The sequence below is a fragment of the Dermacentor andersoni genome, chromosome 4 (assembly GCF_023375885.2).
Source record: "Dermacentor andersoni chromosome 4, qqDerAnde1_hic_scaffold, whole genome shotgun sequence".
NCBI classification, from domain to species: Eukaryota; Metazoa; Arthropoda; class Arachnida; order Ixodida; family Ixodidae; genus Dermacentor; species Dermacentor andersoni.
In genome coordinates, this window is record NC_092817.1 from 165,990,172 (window position 1) to 166,001,638 (window position 11,467).

The window sequence follows — 11,467 nt, forward strand, 5'->3', positions numbered from 1 at the left end:
CCGAGCCGTTCCTCCCTGCCCTCGACTCCGAGAGTATAAAAGCAGCTGCCCCCGGACGCCCAAAGATGCTTCCAATTCTACCGTCGAGTAACGTGCTCTCCCGTCCCTCCACTTCGGTCGACCTGACCGGCCGCTCTTTTGCGATGTTATAATAACCAAGTTGTTCTGTTAGTAGTCGACTCATCCTTTGCCAGGACCTTCGGATGCTTCCAGCTGTGCCCCAGGCCGCCAGGCCAACGCTACCCTTGTGGCTTGCGACCCAGATGCAACATCAGCCAATCAGCACTTCAACAGCGGACGAAATCGACACGTCTAGTGTAGGCGCACGGATGCTTACAGAATGCCAAAAACAGTATACCTTCAAAGATCAGCGCGTCCCGTCGGTCGTCCACGACTAACGACCTGCACGAGCGCTTGACGAAAAGACAACGGCATGAAACATAGGGAACGGAGAATACCACTGCATGGTTGGCCAGGAGCTAGTAATTTCTGCAGCCGTAACATATACCCGCGTAGCAAATATCCAGATTGTACATCTCACCTCTTGTCGACTGTAGTGACGGGTACAGGACAAAAACCAAGGCTTTTTCTTTCCTGTAAAGTCCTGAGATCGTGTTTTCACAGACTCCTCACTTTTTTCTTTCGCTTCCATGTTCACCTTTTGTTTTGTTTCTTAGATTCCAGGCGGTTTCTGCGTTTATCCACAAGCCTAGTAGTGTGGATTGTCATAATTTTTCTTGTGTTAATAAAATAACGTATATTACGAAGTAAATGATGCACATGCATATCGAGCCGTGTATCATCGCATATTTGCGCGCGAATACTTCAAGCACTAAATGATTACGAACTTCACGAAATAATACGGCATTCGTGGCGCTTCGATGCTTCGACATCAGTGAAGACTCCAGCAGTGGCCCCGTACTACGGCGGCAGAATGAAATTACGTACCAGCAACGTCATCAGTAAAACGCGTCAACGATAAATATCACACACCACTGGTCTTGCACCCGTCTGGACATTCCGCATAACATGCCAGCTGTTCAAGGGCGTTTTGGATTGTAGTGCAATAAGCAGTGTACGAATATTGTTCGAGCAGTTTTGACCAATGCTTCTGTGCGTTCCTGTTTCGGCTACAATTCGCGAGTTCCACGCCACATTCGATGGATCAGTTTCGGCTCCGGTGCTTCGATTCCGACACTAAATAACCTATGTTGCTGCTTGTGCGCCATTGCGTGTGTTTCACATTCTGCACAGTCAGTGTATACAGACTGAACACGGGTTCCGTGTACTCATCCTGATAAAAAAAAGAAAAAAAATTGAAGATGGTTAATGATTCATTCATTCATGGCATTAGTCCTCCCAATGTTATACATGTATACTAAGAGTAATAAGGTATAATTATTGCTTGCGATGGGGCTATTTGGATTTCACTGCCGCTGTGTTCTTTCCTTATGCTTACCGATAAAGAAATTAACTAGGCTTGAGCGGACCCTGTCAATATCCGTGACGTGGCAGCGATCAGGTGACGCAATTTCAAGGCAGTGTCGCCACCTGGTAATTGTTTCTCGATAAAGAAGGCCTACGGCGCATTATGAAGAAATACCCAAAGACTTAGCGAACTTCGAAAGGACGAAACTCACCCTCCCTCCTACATATAATATGGGAAGGCACTTCGGAATGTGTGATGGGACAATGAGGTGACATTTTCTACACTAATAATCAGCGTTTCCCCTCTGTGAATAAATGCAAGTCTTTTAGAATTCTGTATACTTTACCGCTATAGAACCGATGAAGTATTTCTAGTGTCCCTAAAACGACCGGTCTTGAATCTCAGCGAACATTGATTTACGAATGTCTTCGCATTGGCTGGCCCTTAACTATTTCTCTTTTCCTATTCGTGATGCAGCTCTTGATAGCCTGCTTCTGTGGCGAGCGTCGGCGGCGTCGGCGCAATCGAGCGAACGAGCGCCGCGAAGAATGAACGCGAACGCGGAAGCAAAGAGAGGATAAGGAAAGTGCCAGAGCAGGGTTCAACCGAACCATGAGACTTCAAGCGGAGGAAGAGTGGAGAGGAGAGAGGCCGCGCATGCGCAGAGTTGCCGGCGGCTACGGCATCCGCAACCGCGTGGGCGATCTCATCTGCGCTTCCGAGGGGAAGCCACGGTGCCGTGAGATGGGGAGGGCTACGCTCGTCCGCAGCGTCTGCTGCTCAGGTCAGGAGGTCACACCAGCGTGTGTGGTGAATATCACAGCTCCTGCAAGGGGCGATGGCGAGCAGCTACGAGTTGGGCTCAACATGACGCTCCCTTGGGCGTTGCCGATGTTAACATAGGTGGTACGACTAATCCGTGACGGAAGCGCCTCTCTCGTCGTTGGTGAAACGAAAACGTGAGAAGCGTAGAACGGCGCAAGACGGGCTGTGCGGCGACGGCGGCGACGATATGGCGCCAGAGTAGCGCGCGCCGTCTGTACGGAAACAAAGCGCTGCATGAGCGGAAGTCTATGTGCGGCGGCACCTGTGGATCTCATCCACGCATCACCCACGCGCTGCCTGTCGCGATCTCCGATTAGCCATGCATACGCTCCCAACTTCGCTCCGTTTGGATCGTGCCGCACGAGACAGATTGTTTGCTCCCGTCAACGTGTCGTGAAATTACAACATGTGTAGAGCTCCGCTCAAATTTTGTATCACGGGGTATCCTAATCATCTGTGATTTTTTCTTTCATCGTCTTTCTGTTCCCCCTTCTCCGAGCGTAGTATTATCAATTGGGCACCGCCTTGTATGCCTTTCCTTCATCGTTTCTCTGTCTTTTCGCTGCCATGCCGTCGTCACCGTTCCGTCGTCGGTCCGTCTTTGTCATGCCTTTCATCGTTGTCATGCGTGGTATTCGCCTGTACGAGAGCGACAGGTTTTCGCAGAGCGTCGCGTTAACCTTTGCGAGATTTAAAATAAAGTTGTTTCCATCCATCCATTCCCATGTATAGCGCGCGGGTACCGCATAAACTTATAGCCTAATGACTCGCTGTAGAATAACCAGAGCCGCGACCTTGTGATTCGAAGCACATCTGCTCGGCTCTGGCCAGGTGGTGGGTCTGAATTCTAGAGCTAGATTAGGTGTAGGGGGTGTGTGATGGTAGCGCACCCACAAAGCCGTTGCCGGAATTTGAATCCGCTAGCCGGTGGGATGATGGCGTGGATCCTCGGCCTGATGAGTGATCGAGATTGAAGTGCGCTGTCGCTGGCCAGACGTGCTTGGCAGAAGGCACAGTATGGCTCAGCTTCAATCCAGCCCAGTTGGGTGACCGCCCCGGTGACGCGACGGGCTGGTGTTGATGTCCCACTGTCAATCTTTCTATTTCTTCTCTTTTGGTTGTTATTATTATTACTATTATCATCGTCATCATCATCATTATTATTATTATTATTATTATTATTATTATTATTACTATTATTATGCGGGGAGTGCTTGAAGTTTGCTTTCCCTCTGCCGCGGGTCGATCTGCCCCGTATGTCATTACTTCCGGAAGTGGCCCACATTTTTGCTCAGGTACACGACAGATGCATTCCTGGGTAGAGGTACACAGCTTCGCTGTAAACTTCGGGCCCCTAATGAACAATCTGCCTTCAAAATTCGTTCGAATTTAACTTTCTCTTTCAAATGGAACACATTTCATTTAAATTAGTCCAGGAGCTGTTTCATAATAGCGTTTCGAGCTAAAGGTCCTAATAATAAGGTGCAGAAGCATTTACTGAGTCAGAACTTCTCGAATGCGTAGAAGCACTTTAGACTACGTGCTGTAACACTGACGTCTGGCACTGATGTTTCGGCGTGAAGTTCAAAAATTAAACTTTGACTTTAAATTTCTTTTTTGATAATAAATCTGCTGCCTCGAAATTTACAAAACTGGAGTTTTGAAAGACTACTTATTAGTCTAGGTATTGTGGGCGAAAATTAATTTTTGAAGCCAAATGGGAGGCTAATCGATGACTGATGGAAGCTCCCTCGAATCGACTATCGAATACGTTTCGAAGCACAACCGTTTTCACCACTGGCATAAAACACATATATCGGATGGTTTTCTCTTGCTTTCATCAAGACCAAAAAGAATTAAAAAAATAGCTTGTCGCAGATAGAATAGTTCTATTCATTGAGCTGGATAAATCAAAGAGGCGGACAATACTCAAAATTATTTAATTTACTCAACATCCTGTAATTTACGAAGGGCAGCTGGTGAGTTCGCAAGGCGTATGCACTTGAAAGTAATTCAGAGGATGACCGTGGCTTCGAAATATTGATTCCCAACGTGTGCGACGAAATACATATGGGCGTTCGTTACTTTTTTTCTTCAATGCATAAAACGACGGTTTGCTTGAAGAGTGGAACAACAGTGCATTTTTACCCCAAGTATTACGGCGCATATCTCGAAACGCGTGCGATCCTTAAAATTCGTTCCATGTGGATGTCTCTTGCAAACTCATTGGCTTGACACTCGTAATTCATTTCAATGTCTGTCGTAAGGAAATGTCTTTCAAATTTAGGTAGCATTCTTTTGTTAATTAGTGAATTATGCAGTTTCATTTCGCCTGCGACGAATGTCCACCGCTTCGAGTAATCCAGCTCAGGGACAACATTTACGCTATCTGCCACGGGCGATTAAAAAGAATTCTTTATCATCTAAAAAAAAACATCCCGTAAGTTTGAAAGCCATAAATTAGAAAGCTAATTCTTCAGTGTTATAACTGCTTAGCGAATTTATGCGCGATCTTTCAATAAATAATTGTGGTCTCAGCGCGAATAATGTGTTGTCGAAGAAAGGACGCTGTTTATTCCGTCAGATTGTCCCTGAAACACCTAATATGCTCACGCTTTCCTAAATCTGCCACCACTCGCTTATTGCAGACTGGATCAATGAATTCCTGGATGGCGTGAGACGAAACGTCACGTCTGTCATACAAGAAGGCGTCAAGGTGTGCACCTACTGGCATATTCGTTCTCGGCGCTAGATTAGCAACTGTGTTTAGATGACGCATCTGCTATACTTATAATGTTGGTTGTGGTCCCCGGAGACTCCCGCCATGGCATGCTTCATAGGCCGCTGTGCGACTTCAGCATGCTGAACACCACAATTGTGATTTATTATATAGTGAACGTGGGATAAAGAGCACACGTGAACAAAAAGCTGCACACTCCTCGTGCACCGTTTTTGGATTGTGAACTATAGGATTGTAGAGCAGCGGAGAGCAAGGAAGCCGTTGGGAGAGCTCGCGACATCAGACCACATTGGAGTATAGGTGGACAAGCTGTACCGTATATATTCAGAACACTGCGAAGTCGTGGTACTCGTGTCAGAGCTGGCTGGAGCGTGTTCGTTTGTTTGCCCTCAGTTATTGGCTCGTACCCACTATGGGGCATTGGCCAAGATGCGGACACAGTGATGTGAGTGAGTGAAGAAACTTTATTGCAGGCCCGGCGAGGACGCGAACTCGTCGCGCACCCGGCTTGTCCCACGTCCGGACAGGCAGGTCTAGCCCACCGGCCCGGTCGCGGGCACGCCGTACAGCCGAGATTTGCTTTTCTTGAATAATGCAATGTTTGCATTAAGGACCGCGCCGCATGCGCCTACGGGGTTTTCGCCAGCTGAGCTGGTGTACGGTCGCTCGCTGCGATCTCCGCTTCGCATGCTTCGACACGGATCACTGCCCTCTCCAATGGCTGCAGAAATGGCCGCCTCCTGCGCTGGAGCCTCGCTTTTGTAACAATATTCCTTTGAGGTGCGTTACAAAAAGGGGAGCCTCAACGGTAACGCCGATGGCTTAAGTCGAGGCCCCTAACGTAGGAATCAGCCTCAAAGTAATTTGTTACTGATGTTTTTCTTAATTTGGCAGGATTTTGAACATATTGCTTTTGTTTAGTGTTTCAAAGTCATGACGTGCTTTCTACTGCAATTTTCTAATTTGTGGACGCGTTCTGAGTGCTGCTAGACTACTGTAAGGAACTAGGCAGTAGTATAAAAGGGCAGACAGCCTGGCATGGTTTAGTGAGGGTTGTGTCGTGCTTGCTGACTAAGCGGTTGAGTTTCGGCGTAGTTCCAACGCTTGCTGGGAACGAGAGAAAAAAGGGCAACTCTTCCGAAGTCACTTGCAGTGTCCTGTGTGAACGTGAACGTGAGAACGAGGCCTTTTCTGTGCGCTGCACTCAAGAAACGCCGAGGGACGACCGACTTCACTTATGAGCATCATCGAGCGACATCCCTTCGGACGGTGGATGCAGTTCCTTGACCATCGGGATCTCCTTCTCCCGGCTGGGCGGTCTGTTACGTTTCGCCTACGACGCGCGGTATAGCCGGCGCGGATGCAACGGATGCCGGGGCTTCGTTCAAAGCGGCGGACATTTTGGCCCGTTCAGCGCTGCCGTAACGCCTCCCGCCAATCGTGTCCATGCATGTTTCCATGCCACGTGTCTTCGTGTGTGCGTGTGTCTGTGTGTGTATGTTGGTGCCCACGCTTGTCAAAGCGCGGCAGTCGGGGAGAGGAGCTCCCCAACTGTGAAGCGAGGAGGACTAGCTCACCGGCGCCGGCCCGGCGGATGCATCACTTCTCGTCTCAACGTGTCCGTGCGCCGCCGTAACGTGCGCCTCATCCCGAGCCGTTCCTCCTTGCCCTCGACTCCGAGAGTATAAAAGCAGCTGCCCCCGGACGCCAAAAGAGGCTTCAAATTCTTCCGTCGAGTAACGTGCTCTCCCGTCTCTCCAGTTCGGTCGACCTTACCGGCCGCTCTTTTGCGATGCTGCAATAAACAAGTTGTTGTGTTAGCAGTCGACTCATCCTTTGCGAGGACCTTCGGATGCTTCCAGCTGTGCCCCAGGCCGCCAGGCCAACGCTACCCTTGGGGTTTGCGACCCATTTGCAACAACTGGTTGTCAGCGGTAAGATCGCGACAACGGAGGCCAGCAGCGAAGTTATACAGTCGAATGTATGCTGAGCAGCACAACGACCATCCGGGAGCAGTGCAACGAGCCCTGTGTGATGACTGGTTGCCTGCAGCGGAACTGCTGCGCTGAATTCTTGGCGGCGAGGTTTGGTGAGTGCGGGACTTTTTTCTACTAAGTTTTGCCAGGATTTTGTTAGTGTCAGAAACAGAGCTGGTAATTGTGGTTGTCGTTGCTGCCGGGTTAGTTTGCGGCAAGACAACAGTAGGCAGTAGAGAAAGCAGCATTCAGAGCAGCTATGGATTGGAAGTGGTTGCACAAACCGAAATTGCTGGAACTTGCAAGACAGTTGGGTCTGGATGTCTCCGACAAACTCAGAAAACTGGAACTGCTAAGGGCTATTCTTGAGTTAGAAGCTGAGGATGACGAGCTGTCGGAATGCCTTGAAAACATTGAGGTGAGGGAGACGGCAAAAAGACAGGAGCGCGAACGTAAAGAGCAAAAAGAGAAAGACGAGCGCGAACGTAAAGAGCGAAAAGACAAAGACGAGCGCGAACGTAAAGAGCAAAAAGAGAAAGAAAAAGAGGAGCGTGACTGTCAACACATTTTGGAAATAAAGCGTCTCGAGGTAGAGATGGAAGGCGCTCGTAATGGAAGTCGGGCACACGGTGCAGGAGAACGAGGATCGTTCAAAATGACTGACCTGATGCGGCCGTTTAAGCTTGGAGAGGACATTGGTTTGCTCCTGGTTAACTTTGAGCGAACGTGCGAAAAGCAGGGGTTCTCTCGGGAAACGTGGCGACAGCTCTTGCTCAATTTGTTACCCGACGAGGCGGCCGACGTAGTCGGTCGCTTGAAGAGAGAGGAGGCAGAGGATTTCGACCAAGTAAAATCGAGTCTGCTAAAAAAGTACAGGCTGTCAGTGGAGGCGTTTCGTCGGAAATTTCGGGAAAATGAGAAAGGCAGAAGTGAGTTATATACAGAGTTTGCCTACAGGCTTATGTCAAACATGCAGGAGTGGCTCAAAGAAGAGAAAGCGTTTGGTGACCACGAGAAAGTTCTGCAGTGTTTCGGGCTGGAACAGTTTTATAGTCGGTTACCTGAGAACCTGCGGTACTGGGTCTTGGATTGGCCAGACGTTAGTACGGTGGCTAAAGCCGCCGATCTAGCCAAGGAGCTTGTGACGCGTCGGGCTCGCGGAGCTAAGGACCGTCAAAAGGGTGAATTTCGCTCCAAGATTCAGAGGCCGAAGTTCACGCCCATGAGAGCAAGGGGGGACACACGTAGTGCGGATGCGAGTGAAAGCCGTCCGACCGAACGTAAGGAGACGGCGGCAGCCGAACGCAGAAAGCGGTTCGAGACGAGGCAAGCATGCGTGTGTTATACGTGCCAGAAGCCGGGACACTTTCCGGCGCCGTGTCTAGAAACAAAAACAAAAGTCGTGTTTTTTCATTATGCAGCACTGACGAGAACATGAAGCTTCTCGAGCCTTACATGCCAGACCTCCGCGTGAACGGGAAAGAGTGCCGAGTGCTTCGTGATTCCGCAGCTACAATGGATGTAGTTCACCCCTCCTACGTAGAACCCGATATGTTCACGGGCGAGTGCGCATGGATCAAGAAAGCCGTGGAAGCTCACAGCGTGTGTCTGCCCGTAGTAAAAGTGCTTACTTATTGAAGGACCTTTCGGAGCACTTGAGACGGAGGCCGCAGTGTCATCTATGCTGCCCCCCCCCCCCCCCCCAGTACCCCTATCTATTTTCGAACAGGTCCGATCACCCCCTGCGCGAGAGGGGGATTTTGCTTGGTGAGGCTAGCGTTCAGGCCTTAACGAGATCGAGAGTTCGGGAGCTCGCTGTAAAGGCGGTAGTTGCGGGGCCGACATTGTCGAACAATGAGAAAGGGTCGGAGGCGCAGCAAGCTGATATTCAGAGCATGTCCGAACTGAATAAAATTGAGCCTGTAGCGTTGAAGGCGCCACACACTGGAGAGGAAATGCCCGACACGGGATAGTTAGAAGAGCTATCTGCAGATTTGCTCATTGCGCCTACGTCAGATGGACTTAATAGGTTACTAAAAGTCAGCCGGTCGGCTTTGATAGGCGAGCAAAAGAAGGATGGCAGCCTAGAAACCATGCGCTGCATTTTCAAGGAACGTATCGCCAAGAAAAATGCCCGTATTGTTGAAAAAAGTGGGGTCCTGTACCGGAAGTATCTTGACCGCAGGGGAGTGGAGTTCGATCAGCTGATCGTGCCTCAGTGCTACCGTCAGGATCTGTTGCGCTTGTCGCATGGAGGTTCGTGGTCCGGACACCTAGGAGTTAAGAAGACTAAGGACCGTCTCTTGCAAGAGTACTATTGGCCAGGGTGTTTTCGTGACGCAGAATACTTTGCGAGGACATGTGACACCTGTCAGCGGGTGGGCAAACCAGGGGACAAATCGAGGGCGCCGTTGAAGTTGGTAGCTATCATTACGGAGCCTTTTAGAGGGCTCGTTATTGATACAGTGGGACCTCTGCCGGTAACAACCACGGGGTACAGACACATTTTGACTGTGATCTGCCCAGCGACAAAGTTCCCTGAAGCAGTGCCGCTTAAAGAACTCAGCTCAGTTGAGATAGTCAATGCATTAATGTCCATATTTGCGCGAGTTGGTTTTCCTGCGGAAATCCAGTCAGATCAGGGCACAGTGTTTACTAGAGCTTTGAAGACAGCCTTTCTCGAAAGGTGCGGGGTAAAGCCGTTACACAGCTCAGTGTATCACCCACAGTCGATTTCCGTTGAGAAGCTCCACTCTGTCATGAAGCGCGTGTTGAGAGCATTGTGTTTAAAACAAACTGACTGGGAGCTGTGTCTGCCTGAGGTGATGTTTGCATTAAGGACCGCGCCGCATGCGGCTACGGGGTTTTCGCCAGCTGAGCTGGTGTACGGTCGCTCGCTGCGGTCTCCGCTTCGCATGCTTCGAGACGGATCACTGCCCTCTCCAATGGGTGCAGACCATCTCTTCGAAAATGGCCGCCTCCTGCGCTGGAGCCTCGCTTTGCAACAATATTCCTTTGAGGTGCGTTACAAAAAGGGGAGTCTCAACGGTAACGCCGATTGCTTATGTCAAGGCCCCTAACGTAGAAATCAGCCTCAAAGTAATTTGTTACTGATGTTTTTCTTCCTGAGGCAGGATTTTTAACAAAGTGCTTTTGTTTAGTGTTTGCAAAGTCATGATCTGCTTTCTAGTGCAATTTTCCAATTTGTGGACGCGTTCTGAGTGCTGCTAGACTACTGTAAGAAACTAGGCAGTAGTATAAAAGGGCAAAGAGCCTGGCATGGCTTAGTGAGGGTTTTGTCGTACTTGCTGACTGAGCGGTTGAGTTTCGGCGTAGTTTTAATGCTTGCTGGGAACGAGAGAAAAAAGGGCAACTCTTCCGAAGTCACTTTGCAGTGTCCTGTGTGAACCTGAACGTGAGAACGAGGCCTTTTCTGTGCGCTGCGCTCAAGAAACCCGAGGGACGACCGACTTCGGTTATGAGCATCATCGAGCGACATCCCTTCGGACGGTGGATGCAGTTTCCTGACCATCGGGATCTCCTTCTCCCGGCTGGGCGGTCTGTTACGTTTCGCCGACGACGCGCGGTATAGCCGGCGCGGATGCAACGGAAGCCGGGGCTTCGTTCAAAGCGGCGGACATTTTGGCCCGTTCAGCGCTGCCGTAACGCCTCCCGCCAAGCTTGTCCATGCATGTTTCCATGCCACGTGTCTTCGTGTGTGCGTGTGTCTGTGTGTGTATGTTGGTGCCCACGCTTGTCAAAGCGCGGCAGTCGGGGATAGGAGCTCCCCAACTGTGAAGCGAGGAGGACTAGCTCACCGGCGCCGGCCCGGCGGATGCATCACTTCTCGTCTCAACGTGTCCGTGCGCCGCCGTAACGTGCGCCTCTTCCCGAGCCGTTCCTCCCTGCCCTCGACTCCGAGAGTATAAAAGCAGCTGCCCCCGGACGCCCAAAGATGCTTCCAATTCTTCCGCCGAGTAACGCGCTCTCCCGTCTCTCCACTTCGGTCGACCTGACCGGCCGTTCTTTTGCGATGTTATAATAAACAAGTTGTTCTGTTAATAGTCGACTCATCCTTTGCCAGGACCTTCGGATACTTCCAGCTGTGCCCCAGGCCGCCAGGCCAACGCTACCCTTGGGGCTTGCGACCCAGATGCAACATCAGCCAATCAGCACTTCAACAGCGGACGAAATTGACACGTCCAGTGTAGGCGCACGGATGCTTACAGAATGCCAAAAACAGTATACCTTCAAAGATCAGTGCGTCCCGTCGGTCGTCCACGACTAACGACCTGCACGAGCGCTTGACGAAAAGACAACGGCATGAAACATAGGGAACAGAGAATGCCACTGCATGGTTGGCCAGGAGCTAGTTATTTCTGCAGCCGTAACATGTACCCGCGTAGCAAATATCCAGATTGTACATCTCACCTCTTGTCGACTGTAGTGACGCGTGCAGGACCAAAATCATGGCTTTTTCTTTCCTGTAAAGTCCAG